This window comes from Rana temporaria, chromosome 2 (assembly GCF_905171775.1).
Source record: "Rana temporaria chromosome 2, aRanTem1.1, whole genome shotgun sequence".
Taxonomy (NCBI): domain Eukaryota; kingdom Metazoa; phylum Chordata; class Amphibia; order Anura; family Ranidae; genus Rana; species Rana temporaria.
Genome location: NC_053490.1, coordinates 29553932 through 29571811, shown reverse-complemented (window position 1 = coordinate 29571811; position 17880 = coordinate 29553932). Strand labels below are relative to the sequence as shown.

General features: G+C 48.5%; 1 protein-coding gene across 2 annotated transcripts in view; it reads left to right on the top strand.

Annotated features, from left to right (window-relative positions):
- The first annotated feature begins 11974 nt into the window (after positions 1–11974).
- The window catches only part of TSKU (tsukushi, small leucine rich proteoglycan), an 89631-nt gene continuing 83725 nt past the window's right edge, over positions 11975–17880 (top strand). The window contains exon 1 of one of the 2 annotated variants that reach the window (XM_040339996.1): positions 11975–12014. The gene's annotated coding sequence lies outside the window, so the exon portion shown is untranslated. The other variant, XM_040339997.1, reaches the window with a different exon arrangement.

Genomic DNA, 17880 nt, shown 5'->3' with positions numbered 1-17880 from the left:
TGCTGGGAAACTTTTTCTTCTCTTTAAATAGATAACTGTATTATACCATTTTAAGTCCATTAATCCTAATTAAATTGAATTTAGTGTGTTCCTATAAATGAACACCAGATTTTTATGTCATTCTTTGGGTTTGAGGTTGTAGAAACCTTTCAAAAGTGACTTTTTAATGAATGCTTTGATCCTAAGAAACAAATCAATTAAAGAAAATGAATAAGATTATACATCTGACTGTTTTCATAGCTCATTGGTTATTCGCCTTATATGTTCAGTCACATTTCTTCTTGTAAAGGTGTCCATGTGACATGGAAGACATTTTTGGCTGGTAATTTCACACATGTGGTTGTCTACCGATGAGTATGGATGGGGAAAGCTGGACAAATCTACTTCAGCGATGATTTTGTAGAGCAAACTCCAAGAAGGGCTTAATCAGGCGAATAATTGTAAATTCGGATATTAATGAACTAGTAGAGAGGTCACCTGTAAAAATGGCAGATTACTTTTTTTGAGTTGTCAGGAACACTGATGCTGCTAAGATGTGCTATTCTTGGATGGGAGGGATGGCCTTTTTGACACAATTGTGTAATGATACCATGTATCTCGAGCACCAGGGTTGGGCTGAGGAGCCGTGAAGAGCACTAGCCTCCAATAGCTGGTTGGAAGACAGGCTATCAACATGGATGCCAGTTCCAGGGTTACCAAGTCCTTGCCAGGGCAACTGATGGTGTAGATGGCAACCCTAGAAGCAAATCATGTGATTACTTGTTGGGAGCAAGGGTGAGAACTAGGGTTGTCCCGATACCGATACTAGTATCGCTATGTATCGTGACCGATACCAAGCATTTGCCCGAGTACTTGTACTCGGGCAAATGCTCCGATGCTTCACCCGATACTTGGACAGTCAGGGTGATCAGTGCTGTGGGGGAGTTACAAGCACTGATCACCGCTGACTGTCCTCCACCAGCCCCCCGCCATGTCCCTCCATGCTGCCGTCTTTTTCCTTGCTGCTGCTGTGTCCTGCCGCCGTGTCCCCCCTCCTTGCTGCCGCCATGTCCTGCTGCCGTGTCCCCTCTCCTTGCTACCGCCGTGTCCCCCCTCCTTGCTGCCGCTGTGTCTTGTCACCGTGTCCCCCCTCGGTGCTGCTGCCGTGTCCTGCCGCCGTGTCCCCCTCCATGCTGCCGCCGTGTCCCCATCCATGCTGCCGCCGTGTCCCCCCTCCTTGCTGCCACCATGTCCTGCCGCCGTGTCCCCCCTCCTTGCTGCCGCCATGTCCTGCCGCCGTGTCCCCCCTCCTTGCTGCCGCCGTGTCCCCCCTAATTGCTGCTGCCGTGTCCCCCCTCCATACTGCCGACGTGTCCTGCCGCCGTGTCCCCCCTCCGTTCTCCTCCTCCACCCCCTCGATCAGTCTGGATGGAGAGCGGCGGTAGTAGCCGGTAAATCCGGCTCCTACCTTTTCCGAATGTACAGAGTCAGTGATGACTCTGTACATTCACATAACTGAAACATCGTAAACTGTGTTTACAATGTTTCAGTGTATGAATGAAAATAAGCCGCTGACTTCTCTCCATTCATTTTCAGTGCAGCTGAGGCTGCTGAGAAAGGGACTGGGGAATCAGTGTCCCTAGTCTCTTTCTCTGTCTCAGAGGGGAGATGTCAGAGGTCTGTTAAGACCCTTGATATCTCACCAAAGCCCCGCAATAGGGCTGATAAAAAATAAATAAAGGAATTGCAATAAATAATAAAAAAATGAATTGTAAATTTTTTTTAAAAAAAACACTGACACTGTCCATTCCTCCCCACCCCCTTAAAAAAAAAAAGAAAGCATTGTAAAAAAATAAAATTAAAAATTAAACAAATTGTAAAAAATAAATAAAAAGAATTGTACAAAAATAATAATAATAATGACACATATGCCACTGTCACATGACATTTAAAAAAAGTATCGGTAATCGGTATCGGCGTGTACTTGATAAAAAGTATCGGTACTTGTACTCGGTCCTAAAAAAGTGGTATCGGGACAACCCTAGTGAGAATAGTTCATGTGTGTAGCGCTACCCTCGCAGGAGCCAGTGATTATTTGGACATTGCACTTCCAGGCACACAGCATTTTCAGCATTATTCCTTTGGTTCAAGAACCAGTCTAGTGGAGTTTTTTTATTGGGAACAGGAACTTAGATAGGCATGAGGAGCATGGGATAGCCCAAAACTATAGAACTGTAGAACTTGAGGCTTCTGGCTGCTCTGTACAAAAATGCAGGCTGTATTGCACGACCCCAGGCTGCACTATATTCTCTTGGCTGACTTGTACATTTTTGTGGAAATTTCATGAAGATGTATTTAATATGTATTGTCATAGTGTCACCCATTGTTGGTTCTCCCGTAGCCCGCTCTAAAGAGCTGACTGGGCCGGACTGAGACTGGTTGAGATACACTTCCTGATTTGGAGAAGGGTGTTTGTGGAGTGGGGGTGTCGGCCGGCGAAAGGTCCCCTGTGTCATGCACAGATATTCGCCTGTGGGATGCGTCCACTCTGCAAGCGCATTGTCGGTTTACCGGATGTGCGCTCTTGTCATGATCAACACTGTTTTGTGATGTGAGCGTACACCTGCAGATAAGCTCCCCTCATCAGGAACTGTGTTCATTGGTTATTGTATTATTACTGTATCGTATTGCTATTGAATTATTACTGTATCGTTATTGTATCATGCTGTTGTTGTATTATGTTGTATTCATGTATTGTATGTATCCCTGTCGGAAGGGTTATCATATATTGTCCCATCCATATATGGGCATTTGCTGTGTGGAGCCCCCATGCTGTGTCCTGGCTTCCCATGGAGGAGATCACATGCTGTGACATCACTTCCTATGGTCACATGCTGTGATCTCCTCCAATCAGCTGTGGTCTGTGAAGGCTTTTGTTATAATAGAAGGACTCCGTGTGGGCGTCGGCAGGCAGTCTTGTGATGATGGCTGTGATGGCGAACTGAAAACAAGATGGTGGTGTTTTGTTATCGAATTAATGGCAGATCGGATGAATGGTGAGTGAACCTTTTAGCTTAAAGAGGGATTATTTCACTAAGATGAAGTGTGTGCTTACTAGCACAGGCAGAATGACGGTGTGCTCTGCATATAACCAATTCTGCTACATCAACATGTATCGTGCACAACTCCTGGCTGATAAACCACCCCACAGTCACTTCTCCTCTGTATTGCAGGATCAAGTACTCACTCAGTCCCCAGAATGGTTGGACTTCCTACACCAACACTTCTCTGGCTCTGCTCAGACCATAAACCAGGCTCTGTTTAGTAGGCCCTAGCTGGTACCTCAGTGTTTTTAAAAAGGCTCCTCAGACTTCATTTGTCCCCCTCTCTCTGCCCCAGGGGAAGAGCCCCCTGAACAGGGGTCTCCTCCAGAAGGCTGGACCCTGGAACTCTTCCATTTGCTGCCAGGCCTTTATTCTTATGTATGGACTATGGGTTCTCCATCCACCTTCTAGGCACACCTTCCCAGGGATTGGCCAGGGCTCCATAAATATTCAGATTGCCTCCCACTATACTTCCAGAAGTCTCTAGAAAACAGGGGAAAGTAGCAGAACAGCGGCCTGTGAAAAACTGACCAACCCTGAGTTATTAACCCCTGCTCCACTGTTTACAGAGGAGCTGACTAAATTTTCCTAGCACCCTACTCTGAATTAGGGGGATGTTACATGTGTGTTGTCAAGATCGCTGTTGGGAATAAGAAGAGCCAAACACCCAAGAACTGAGCAGGGACATAGTTAAAACGGGGGTTACTCACTAAAATTAAAGAGTGCAATATCTGGTGCAGCTGTACATAGAAACCAATCAGCTTCCAGGTTTTAGGCCGGGTTCACACTTGTACAACACGACAGTCTTACGACTGTGGATCCAACTTTGCCCTGCGACTTCATCTGTCCGACTTCAATGAACGAGGATCAGACTTTGATCCCGACAATGCAGGCACTTTGTGTCTGGTATGAATCTTTAGGGGGAACTCCATGCTTAAAAAAAACAAAAGAAACGGCATGGGTTCCCCCTCCAAAAGCATACAAGGTCTGGTATGGATTTTAAGGGGAACCCCCAACACTGAAAAAATGGCGTGGGGTCCCCCCAAAATCCCTACCAGACCCTTATCCAAGCATGCAGCCTGGCAGGTCATGAAAGGGGGGTGGGGACGAGGGAGTGCCCCCCACCTGAACCATACCAGGCCGCCTGCCCTTAACATAGGGGGCATGTGCTTTTGGGCAGGGGGGCCTTACACCCTCACCCCAAAGCACCTTGTCCCCATGTTGATGAGGACAAGGGCCTCTTCCTGACAACCCTGGCTGTTGGTTGTCGGGGTCTGCGGGTAGGGGGGCTTATAGGAATCTGGAAGCCCCCTTTAACAAGGGGGCTCCCAGATCTCAGCCCCCCACCCTATGTGAACGAATATCGAGTACATTGTACCCCTACTCATTCACCTAAAAAAAAAACAGGTTTTTAAAGTAATTTATTAAGGGAGCTCCGGAGTCTCTTCCGATTTCTTCTCCCCTCTCTGGCTCTTCTGCCTCCTCTGCTGATGTCTTCTGCCTCTGCTGATTCTTCTCCGCTGTCTTCTCCCAATGTTGACTCAACGCTCTCTCGCCCACTCTATTGCTGGGTGCGCGGTGTGCCACTACTTATATTGCCATGGAGCGGGGGTTCCTGCCATGGGCGTCTGCAGAACTTTTTCAGGGGGGGGGCATAATTTTAAGGTCACTCATGCTCCTCCCCTTTTCAATTATGTAATGAATGGGAGGGGCTTAGTCATTATCACATAAAGCGTAGGCATGCAATGGTTTGAGAAACCTGATGCAAAAGCTTCATAGAAGGATCAAGCTGTCATTGTCTGATTAAGTATTTCTAATTTGCACTGGAAAGATATACCGTATTTATTCGAGTATAACGCGCACACATGTATAACGCGCACCCCTAATTTTCGATTAAAAGTCGGTATAAAATCATTGTAATTGCCAAAAATCATTTATTGACAATGTATTGACCCCTGTATATCCAGCCATGTCCCCTGTATATACAGCCATGTCCCCTGTATATACAGCCATGTCCCCGTATGTCCAGCCATGTCCCCTGTATATCCAGCCATGTCCCCTGTATATACAGCCATGTCCCCTGTATAACCAGCCATGTCCCCGTATGTCCAGCCATGTCCCCTGTATATCCAGCCATGTCCCCTGTATGTCCAGCCATGTCCCCCGTATATACAGCCATGTCCCCTGTATGTCCAGCCATGTCCCCCGTATATACAGCCATGTCCCCTGTATGTCCAGCCATGTCCCCCGTATATACAGCCATGTCCCCTGTATATGCAGCCATGTCCCCCGTACCTACTGTTAATCACCGCAGCGCGGGAACATTACAGACAGCGTTCGTTTGAACAGCTGTTTTCCCTGCCACGCATAGACACTCCCCCTTGCTCGCGATTGGACAGATCCGTCCAAGGGGGAGTGTCTACGCGCGGCAGGGAAAACAGCTATTCAAACGAAAGCTGTCTGTAATGTTCCCCGCGCCGCGGTGATTAACGTTGTAGCGGCGTTGGTGGCTTCGGTGGCGGCGGCGGTAGCGGCAGCGGCGGCGGGTGGGGGGGGGCTAGGGATTCACCCACCCCAGTCCTCGTGTATAACGCGCACCCAAACTTTGATTTTTTTTTGGGGTATAAAATTTTGCGCGTTATACTCGAATAAATACGGTACCTATGTGTTATAAGAATTAATTCATCTTCACTTTGTATTGGAAGTTACTCAGGCATACCATGCCCATATAAATAGCCTAGAGCATGTAGATATTTGTATTAGGGCTGTGGAAATTAACTATTTATTCCTCGATTAATCGTCAATTTTTTTGATCGATCAAAATTCTTTTGATCGGTACTCACCTCTCCGCCGGTTTCCGGGTCTTCAGGGAGTTCTGTTGGCGATCCAGTGACGTCACGGACACCGGCGGGGCTTGCCGTGTCCATCTGAAGGGCTCCTTTGTTGTGCCTTCATATCTGCATGCCGGCAGGACCTTACTATCTGCCACACGCAAGGGCTGTTACACTTCCCTCTATCAACCTGGGATTCTACAGCCATCCACTGGGATTTGTTATAGTTCCCTTCACGAGACATCTACATGCCGACGGACTGATGTTAACCTCTCCTCATCTGGATTCAGCAGTGGTATCGTTGTACACATTTTTATACCAGTATCATACTTAGCTACATGTTTTTATGATGGCTTTTGCTACCGCTTGGTATTACTGGCACCATTTTTGCAATTTATGTAGCTACATCGATTTTATCTCCAGTGCAATATTTATTTTGTTACCTACTTGAAGACGATAAAAGTTTTAATGCTATTCCCATTGAGCGCTGCCTTTGTGTGTTTTTTGTATCCTGCTATCCATTTTTCCAGTGGTTGGTAGCTGCACTGGGAATCAGCCTGCAAGGAGATCAGATAAATGTAGTTGGATCTGTATGTGCGTTATAATTCATCGAAATTAGTAGATTAATCGATTTAAAAAAAATCGATTAATCGAACACGAAAATTTTAATCAGTAACAGCCCTACTTTTTATATAGCAATACAGTAGGTGTTTGTGATATTGTGCTTTTAGCACGACAGCGTCGCGCTGATACTCGGCGACAGGGTGCCGAGATCTCCCCGACACCTCGCACTCACTGGAATAGTGACAGCACATCCCAGCAAGCGCGTCATAGAAGCGACGGGAGATCCGACTTGGATTCCCGCCAATTCTACACGTGTGCGGCGTTTGTTATGAATCCTGAGGGGGAAGTCCCCGCCGGATTTTAAATAAAAATCCGGCATGGGTCCCCCCCTCAGGAGCATACCGGGCCCTTAGGTCTGTTATGGGTTGTAAGGAGAGCCCCCCTACGCCGGAAAAAACGGCGTAGGGGGTCCCCCTACAATCCATACCAGACCCGTATCCAAAGCACGCTACCCGGCCAGCCAGGAAGGGAGTGGGGACGAGCGAGCGCCCCCCCCCCCTCCTGAGCCGTACCAGGCTGCATGCCCTCAACATGGGGGGGGTGCTCTGGGGCAGGGGGGCGCACTGCGGCCCCCCCACCTCAGAGCACCCTGTCCCCATGTTGATGAGGACAGGGCCCCTTCCCGACAACCCTGGCCGTTGGTTGTCGGGGTATGCGGGCGGGAGGCTTATCGGAATCTGGGAGCCCCCTTTAATAAGGGGGCCCCCAGATACCGGCCCCCCACCCTAAGTGAATGAGTATGGGGTACATCTAACCCCTACCCATTCACCTGCAAGAAAAGTGGTAAAAACACAAATAAACCACACAGGGTATTAAAATATTTTATTTTTCTGCTCCGGAGGCCTCCCCTGTCTTCTTTATTAGCTCTTTTACCAGGGGAGGCTTCTTCTTTGACGTCTTCGGGTGGGTGGGGGCCGCCGTCTGGTTCTCTTCCACCGCCGGGGGGGGTCGCTTTTAAAAAAGCCCCCACCCCCCGGCGGGTTTCCTCCGGCGTCTTCGGCGGGGCTCTTCTTCTTCCGCTATCCCGACGGGTCTTCTCAACTCTCCGGGGTTCTCCTTCTGTCTTCGCTGCTCTCCGCTCTTGACTCGTCGCACCCCGGTTCTTCGTCTCGCTGTCCGGTGTCTTCTTCCGTGCTGTACGTCTTCTCCTTCCGTGCTGTGATGAGTTCTTCTTCCGTGCTGTGACGTCATGTTCTTCACTTCTCTCCTTCTCCCGATGTTGCCACGCCGGTCCTCCTCGCTGAAATGACGGATGCGCGCCTTGCATCGGACCTATATAGGCCTCACAGTCCCATCATGCTCTGTACCTACCCATGTGATACCTACCCACGTGGTAGGTATCACATGGGTAGGTACAGAGCATGATGGGACTGTGAGGCCTATATAGGTCCGATGCACCCGCGCACCCGTCATTGCAGAGAGGAGCCGGCGACGTGTCAACACCGGGAGAAGGAGAGAAGTGAAGAACATGACGTCACAGCGCGGAAGAAGAACTCATCACAGCACGGAAGGAGAAGACGTAAAGCACGGAAGAAGACACCGGACAGCGAGACGAAGAACCGGGGTGCGACGAGTCAAGAGCGGAGAGCGGCGAAGACAGAAGGAGACCCCCGGAGAGTTGAGAAGACCCGTCGGGATAGCGGAAGAAGAAGAGCCCCGCCGAAGACGCCGGAGGAAACCCGCCGGGGGGGTGGGGGCTTTTTTAAAAGCGACCCCCCCCGGCGGTGGAAGAGAACCAGACGGCGGCCCCCACCCACCCGAAGACGTCAAAGAAGAAGCCTCCCCTGGTAAAAGAGCTAATAAAGAAGACAGGGGAGGCCTCCGGAGCAGAAAAATAAAATATTTTAATACACTGTGTGGTTTATTTGTGTTTTTATCACTTTTCTTGCAGGTGAATGGGTAGGGGTACGATGTACCCCATACTCATTCACTTAGGGTGGGGGGCCGGTATCTGGGGGCCCCCTTATTAAAGGGGGCTCCCAGATTCCGATAAGCCTCCCGCCCGCATACCCCGACAACCAACGGCCAGGGTTGTCGGGAAGGGGCCCTGTCCTCATCAACATGGGGACAGGGTGCTCTGAGGTGGGGGGGCCGCAGTGCGCCCCCCTGCCCCAGAGCACCCAACCCCCCCATGTTGAGGGCATGCAGCCTGGTACGGCTCAGGAGGGGGGGGGGGCGCTCGCTCGTCCCCACTCCCTTCCTGGCTGGCCGGGTAGCGTGCTTTGGATACGGGTCTGGTATGGATTGTAGGGGGACCCCCTACGCCGTTTTTTCCGGCGTAGGGGGGCTCTCCTTACAACCCATAACAGACCTAAGGGCCCGGTATGCTCCTGAGGGGGGGACCCATGCCGGATTTTTATTTAAAATCCGGCGGGGACTTCCCCCTCAGGATTCATAACAAACGCCGCACACGTGTAGAATTGGCGGGAATCCAAGTCGGATCTCCCGTCGCTTCTATGACGGCTCTGTCTCCATCGCGGCAAGCCAGCTCGGCGCTGGCTCCCGCGATGGGGCTCGTAGGTGCTCAATCTCGCTGAGAAAGAGAGCGAGATTGACACAAAATCGGGTTCACCTACTGTACATGTTGTGGGTGGCCATATTTTGATCTTGATGAAAACACTTATACTGTATGAGCATTGGAGCCAGTGTACTGTAAAAAAAAAACATGGAGAATCAAGCTCATAACCTAGAAGCCTGGCTGGTGAGGGGTTAAGGGAATCCCTGTGTCCTGGAGCAAACAGTGGCTGACCTTATGCAAAGCTTAAAGCGGATGTGCCATGGGAACAAAATATTAAAAGCCAGCAGCTACAAATACTGCAGCTGCTGACTTTTAATATTAGGACACTTACCTGTCCTGGAGTCCAGCGCTGATCGCAGCAGAGCACGAGCGATCGCTCGTCTCTCTGCTGCTCCCCCCGCCATCCACGCTGAGGGAACCAGGAAGTGAAGCGCTGTGGCTTCACTGCCCGGTTCCCTACGGCGCATGCGCGAGTCGTGCTGCGCCCGCCGATTGGCTCCCGCTGTGTACTGGGAGCCGAGTGTTCCCAGCACACAACGGGCGACAGACGGGATGTGACGGAATGCCCGTCTTTTGCCCGTAGCGTGTGGCCGGAAGTGGGTGCAAATACCTGTCTTTAGACAGGTATCTGCACCCCCCTCCCCCCTGAAAGGTGTCAAATGTGACACCGGAGGGGGGGAGGGTTCCGATCAGCGGGACTCCACTTTAGGGTGGAGAACCGCTTTAAGTGAGCTGAGATAACAAAGGGATAGATAAGAGTAGCAGAGTTGGGAAATGCATACACAGTCACTCCATTTAGAATCTGTGTAAACACTAGATGTGCCTAAGATGTTTCCAGCTCACCAGACAGGTGTCCTGTCGGTATAGGTGTCCTGTCGATATGGGTCCCCCGTCGGATAATGCCCGGGCTGGGCTGCGCTTGCGCAAACGGAGCCGCCGAAAATCTCAGAGGGTGAACAGGTGTTTACCTGTACATGGCCCATGTGCAATGAACACGCCGCTCGCTCCCGATGCTCGGGGCGGGTTATTCATTGAATACAACAAGGGACGGAATACACATAGGCGTGCCCACAGGGTGTGCCAGGTGTGCCCAGGCACACCCAAATCATCCTGTGCAGCACAGATTCCCCCCACTGCCCTCCCATCCCACCACGTTTCCAATGTCCCTCCTCTCCTCTCCTGTCAGCTGTTGTTGTAGAGATGGTTTAGGATGAGTGGGGGAAGGAGTCGGTAAATATGTAATTTACCGGCCCCTTCCCTTTCTGAATGAACATTGTAAGTTATCGGTAATGTGTGTTTGAGCTTTGAGGTGTACACCCTAATGCAATAGGCTGTGCACACCTATGAGAATACAACAAGGGGCGGATTTTTTTCTCAAAGGGGCGGATCTATGGTTATACATTCAACACAACAAGGGGAAGAGGCCCTATGATGGGCAGTGCTTTTTGCAAGGGGGCAGATGTATTATTGAGCAGTGTTTTTTTGGGGGATGGTTTTCTCAATAAACTACACATCCGCCACTTGTTGTGTTCAAAGAATAACCCGCCCCGAGCATCGGGAGTGTGCTGCAGCGTATTGCGCAGGCGCCGTGTACAGCTGTTCATCCTCTGTAATTTTTAGCTGTTCTATTTGCGCAGGCGCTGCGCCTGCACAGTCGAGCCATAATGTGATGGGGGACCCATCTCATCAGAACACCGGCTCCTTGTTCTCCTTCTATTGCCGGTGCGCAGGCGCCAAATAGAGCCGAGCCGACCCGAGCTTCCTTCGGGAAGTCGTAACGCGCTGTGTGCGCCGTCGTTTAGCATGTCAATCAATTGGCATGACAATAGGAACGCCCACTCCCGCGGGATTCCCTACCCGGAAGCCACGGTGAATTCCCCGGCTAAACGCTATCTACGGCAAAGAAAAAAAAAAAGGTCAGTGTCATTTTATATGCAGGACTGGGCTGGATGTAGTGTTAGAAATTTTTATAGGGTGAATCTCCACTTTAAATCCCCCCACCTTTCACAAATGTTCGTTCCCCCCATTCCCCTCCCAACACAAACCCCCCTAAATCACCCCTCTTAGCACCCCCCCCCCCCCCCCAAATGTATCCTCCTAGAACTATACTTACCCCCTGCAGCCTCCCATATTCCCCCTTCCAACACAACCCCCCCCCCCACTTAACATGATACCACAGTGCCCAGGGCAGCAGCCCCCCTCTGCCCCCCCCCCCCCTTGTCTCTGCCCTGCGTACAAGTGTGCAGTGGCGAATGGTGGTATATTTATTTTTGGAAGGGGGGGTGGCAAACAATCCGGATGCATGGAAAAGGGGGGTGGCGCCCCGTATGAATAGGCCACCACTGTAAGTGTGAAAGAGCCCTAAAAGAATATAGTCCAATCAGAATGCATGCCCATACATTTGCACAGATCACCTAAACAGATAGATGGGGCAGCTGTAATTGTTCTGGAGCAAAAAATAAATAAAAAGACCTGGGGTGCAGGGGTGGACTGACAACTCATGGGGCTCCCGGGCAATAGGAAATTATGGGGCCCCCAGGCAATAGGAGATTATGGGGCCCCCGGCCAATAGGAGATTATGGGGCCCTCAGGCAATAGATTATGGGGCCACACAGTATACACACAGATACACAATATACACACACAGTATACACACACACACTGAAAATGTACTGGAGAGGCGGGGCAGCTATAATCTTGGGATAAAAAAAAAAAAAAAAAAGATTTTTACATACTGTCCCTGGTTTTACTGAGGCTGGCAACCCTGATGGGGCCCCCTAGTGGCATGGGGCCCTCAAACAGTGCCTGCATGCCCGAATGGTCAGTCCGCCCCTGCTGGGGTGCAGTGAGCAGGAAAAGGAATAAATACATTTGCATAAAAAGGAAGGCAGTGGGACCCAGAGAGAACAGAAGGAACATCATCATCAGCAACAGGTGGACACAGCAAGCAATGCACAGGTAGGTTCCTCCCACTTGACCATTAGAAGTTTGGTGATAGGGCTACAGATAAGCCCTAGGCTGGAACACACCATACCAGGGACGTCCCCAGGCCATGGTAAGTGGAGTTCCCCCAGGTTGTTAATATTGACCCCCCAAGGATTGACTATTCAAGGGGCAACAAAATAGATATTGGTCAAAAGAGGAGCAGTAAGGCTCCATGTACACTGGCGTAAAAAAAACCTTGCTTCTACAGGAGTTTTGTGTTCTGCCTGTAGAAACAACTCAACGTTCTCCTATGTGTCCATGCACATTTGGACGATTACAGGCATATTTTGAGCTCCATGTTTAACCACTTAAGCCCCGGACCTTTAGGCAGCTAAATGCCCAGGCCAGGTTTTGCGATTCGGCACTGCGTCGCTTTAACAGACAATTGCGCGGTCGTGCGACGTGGCTCCCAAACAAAATTGACGTCCTTTTTTCCCCACAAATAGAGCTTTCTTTTGGTGGTATTTGATCACCTTTGCGGTTTTTATTTTTTGCGCTATAAACAAAAATAGAGCGACAATTTTGAAAAAAATGCAATATTTTTTTACTTTTTGCTGTAATAAATATCCCCCAAAAACATATATAAAAAAAAAAAATTTCCTCAGTTTAGGCCGATACGTATTCTTCTACCTATTTTTGGTAAAAAAAATCGCAATAAGCGTTTATCGATTGGTTTGCGCTAAATTTATAGCGTTTACAAAATAGGGGATAGTTTTTTATTATTATTTTTTTTTTTTTTACTACTAATGGCGGCGATCAGCGATTTTTTTCGTGACTGCGACATTATGGTGGACACTTCGGACAATTTTGACACATTTTTGGGACCATTGTCATTTTCACAGCAAAAAATGCATTTAAATTGCATTGTTTATTGTGAAAATGACAGTTGCAGTTTGGGAGTTAACCACAGGGGGCGCTGTAGGAGTTAGTGTTCACCTAGTGTGTGTTTACAACTGTAGGGGGTGTGGCTGTAGGACTGACGTCATCGATCGAGTCTCCCTATAAAAGGGATCACTCGATCGATGCAGCCACCACAGTGAAGCACGGGGAAGCCGTGTTTACATACGGCTCTCCCCGTTCTTCAGCTCCGGGGAGCGATCGCGACGGAGCGGCAATAAACGAATAGCCGCGCCGTCGTCCCGGATCGCTCCCCGCGGGAATCCGACCACCGCATGTAGCGCGGGGGGAGATGGGTCCCGATCGGACCCCCCACCCGCTAGAAGGCAAGGACGTACCTGTACGCCCATTTGCCTGTACGTGCCATTCTGTGGACGTACATATACATGAGGCGGTCGGGAAGTGGTTAAAGGGGTTGTAAAGGTAAAAAAAATCCCAAAATAGCTTCCTTTACCTTAGTGCAGTCCTCCTTCACTTACCTCATCCTTCCATTTTGCTTTTAAATGTCCTTATTTCTTCTGAGAAATCCTCACTTCCTGTTCTTCTGTCTGTAACTCCACACCGTAATGCAAAGCTTTCTCCCTGGTGTGGAGAAAGCCGCTTGAGGGGGCGAGCAGGAGGGTCAGGACGCTCTCTACTTTGCAGATAGAGAAAGGAGCTGTGTGTTAGTGGGCATCCTGATGCTCCTGCTCACCCCCTCCCTCCTCAAGAAGCTTTCTCCACACCAGGGAGAACGCCTCGCATTACGGTGTGGAGTTACAGACAGAGGAACAGGAAGTGAGGATTTCTCAGAAGAAATAAGGACATTTAAAAGCAAAATGGAAGGATGAGGTAAGTGAAGGAGGACTGCACTAAGGTAAAGGAAGCTATTTAGGGATTTTTTTTTTACCTTTAGGCCCCTTTCACACTGGAGCGTTTTTCGAGCGTTATTTGAGCGAAGCCTCATCTGCAATCCCAATGTGCTGGTAAAGCACCGCTAAGACCCTAACATTTTAGGGTGTTTTTGCAGTGCCTCAATGTGAAAGGGTAAGGCGTTTTTTCAGCGCTTTCAATTCATTTCAATGGAGAGGGGCGGTTTTTTTTTTTTCAGCGCCCAAAAGCTGCTCCAAAGATGCTGCTTGCAGGACTTGGTGTGAAAGGGTCCATTGAGATGCATGGAGAGCGTTTTACTAGCGCTATTGAATGGCGGCTACAGTGCGGACCTGAAAATCCAAGTGGACGTCAATTGACGTCCGCCCCTTTGCTCGTTCCCCGTGCGCGCTCCCGAGCGCGCAGCGGAGAAACTCTGTGCTGGCCGTGTCCCTTGGACACAGCCAATCACAGATCGCCGTGAATGGCCAATCGGAGTGGCCGTCCGGTAGGCGATCTGTGCGGCCAATGAGAGATGATCTCATATGTAAACATATGAGATCATTTCTCATTGCCGGCTCACACAGAGACAGCGTCCTGTCAGGGAGAGAGGAGACCGATCTGTGTCTCTTGTACATAGGGACACAGATCGGTCACCTCCCCCAGTCACCCCCTTCCCCCACAGTTAGAACACTAAGCAGTATACACATTTAACCCTTTCCTCACCCCCTAGTGTTAACCCCTTCAATGCCAGTCACATTTATACAGTAATTAGTGCATATTTATAGCACTGATCGCATTATAAATGTGAATGGTGCCAAAAATGTGTCAAAAGTGTCCGATGTGTCCGCCATAATGTCGCCGTCCCAATAAAAATCGCAGATCGCCGCCATTACTAGTAAAAAAAAAAAAAATAATAAAAAATAATAATAATGTCCCTTATTTTGTAGGCGCTATATTTTTTTGCAAACCAGTCGCTTATTGCAATTTTTTTTATATTTTTTTTTATTTTTTATTTTATTTTATTATTTTTTTTACCAAAAATATGTAGAAGAATACGTATCGGCCTAGACTGAAAAAAATGTTTTAAAAAAAAAAAAAAAAAAATTGGGATATTTATTATAGAAACAAGTAAAAAATATTGTATTTTTTTTTTCAAAATTGTCGTTCATTTTTGTTTATAGCGCAACAAATAAAAACCGCAGAGGTGATCAAATACCACCAAAAGAAAGCTCTACTTGTGGGGGGAAAAAAGGACGTCAATTTTGTTTGGGGGCCACGTCGCACGACCGCGCAATTGTCAGTTAAAGCGACGCAGTGCCGGAAGCTGAAATTTCAGCTGGGCAGGAGGGGGGTATATGTGCCCAGTAAGCAAGTGGTTAAAGGCAGGAAAAAAAACCACTCTGGTTCACGTTTCTGATTGGAGCTCACTAGGAGAAAAAATGTGAAACTCTTCTAAACTCTGTATGCGCGTCTTTACTCCCAAGAGAACAGACGTTGTTGGTGTGTGTTTTATTTTTATTTATTTTTTAAGCCCAATGTGTATGGAGCCTAAATGTCTGGGGGTCAGTAGGTGGTCACTGAATGGAGGAAGCGCAATTAAATCTTGTGAGGTCTTTGTAAAGATGTCAGTCTCTAGTACCATCAATAGATTCCGTTTAAGACTTCATTCACACGGCCATAAAAAATACACCTATACAAGTGGGTGTTTTTTATTTATTACGCATCTGAATGCAGCTTCTTTGTTTTCAATGGAGCCGTTCACACGGGGTGTGTAAACATGAGTTGCTTTATGACCTGTAACACAGAATCCAAATAACGGAGCCTGAACTTCCACGTATGCACGCTTGGAGGCATGGAAATTAAAGGGGTTGTAAAAGTTTTTTTTACCTTAATGCATCCTATGCATTAAAGTGGGAGTTCACCCCAAAAAATTTTTTAACCTTAGATTCCTGCTCATTTTGTCTAGGGGAAGCAGGTAGTTTTTTTTAAAATCTAAGCTGTACTTACCGTTTTAGAGAGCGATCTTCTCCGCCGCTTCCGGGTATGGTCTTCGGGACTGGGCGTTCCTATTTGATTGACAGTCTTCCGACGGTCGCATACATCGCGTCACGAGTAGCCGAAAGAAGCCGAACGTCGGTGCGGCTCAATACGGCGCCTGCGCACCGACGTTCGGCTTCTTTCGGAAAATCGTGCCGCGATGTATGCGACCGTCGGAAGCATGTCAGAAGACTGTCAATCAAATAGGAACACCCAGACCCGAAGACCATACCCGGAAGCGGCGGAAAAGATCGCTCTCTAAAACGGTAAGTACAGCTTAGATTTAAAAAAAAAAAAACCACCCGATTCCCCTAGACAAAATAAGCATCAATCCTAAGGTTAAAAATTTACTTTTCGGGTGAACCTCAACTTTAAGGTAAAAAAACATCTGACAGCACCGCCCCAGCCCCCGTTTTACTTACCTCACCATTCGAAAGTCCCGGGCGCATAAAAAAATTATATAAAAAAAAAAACGTAAAATCGCAGTAAAAACGTGTGTTGAAAAACGCAGCAAGCGCTGCAAAAACGCTCAAAAGCAACATGCATAGGTGTGAATCGAGCCTAAGTCTAAACTAGTCTATAAAAGAAATGATCATAAAAACAAATTACCGTATTTATCGGGGTATTGCGCGCTCCGGCGTATAGCGCGCACCCCTAAAGTGGACCCGCATTCTTGTGGAAAAAAGATTTTTGTACTTACAGTTTTGGTGTCTTGCGTGGCGTCCATCGGTGGCCTCGTCGGGTCCGGCGTCCGTCTGCGGCTTCGGGTGTCCTCTTCGTCGGGTCCGGCGTCCTTCTGCGGCGTCCTCCCCGCTCGTTTCCCGCGCCGAGTTTGAATACTGCGCCAGCATATACCGAGCGCAGTACACTCGTGTGTAGTCGGGCAGGCTCGGCTACTCTCGCGCTCACGTCCTGTATGTCCAGGACGTGAGCACGAGAGGAGCCGAGCCTGCCCGACTATACACGAGTGTACTGCGCTCGGTATATGCCTGCGCAGTACACTCGTGTATAGTCGGGCAGGTTCAGCTCCTCTCGCGCTCACGTCCAGGACGTGAGCACGAGAGGAGCCGAGACTGCCCGACTATACACGAGTGTACTGCGCTCGGTATATGCCGGCGCAGTATTCAAACTCGGCGCGGGAAAGCGGATATCGGCGTATATCGTGCACCCATGATTTTGCCCTGATTTTCAGGACAAAAAACTGCGCGGTATACGCCGATAAATACGCTACTGTGTGTGCACATCTTTATGCATCTATATGTAAGTATTTTACTCCTCATTATGCAGGAACTTTTTCTCCTAGAAAACAAATGTGTAATTAACATCAGTAAAAAAAATTAGTCATGTAAATGAAGCCTTAAAGGCATGTTATTTCTTATGATATTGAAATGTTACCTATTTTTGATAGAGGTGACAACACCCACTCCAATCCAATCTTTTTATAGCATGATTTTTTTATTTTTTTCAATCATTTGTAGTTATACACATACAAGATATTACCAAAAGTATTGGGACACCTGCCTTTACGCTGGGTTCACATTAATGCGAATTGGATGTGGTTTTTTTAATGCATCCAATTCACATTACAGGAGAATGTGACCGGCTCTCAATGGGGCCAGTTCACGCAGCTCCGGGGCAGCTGTACTGGAAAAGGGTCCTGTGCGTCTTTTGGCTCAGTTTTAGGTCTGAATTTAGGCAAAATTTCTGACCGGATTCGCACGTGAAACGGAGAACGGGGACACACTGGGCCACAGCTAGTGTGAATCCACCATCACACACACACACACGCGCGCACGCACACTTTAATGGCATCCCAGTCTTATGCTGGCCATACACTATATGAAAAATCGGACGAAATTCGGTTGTTCAGACAGTTCGTTCTTTTTTTCGAACAGTTAATGGGCACAAAAGCGATAATCGTTGGGACGTTTTTGAGCCGAAAAAACGAAGGAGAAGTTTAGACATTTTCTGCCGAACGAACGATAAATCGGAAGGTTAATGTGTTTCCCGTCCGAACTTTCTGCACTATGTATATGTAAAAAAAACTAAACAA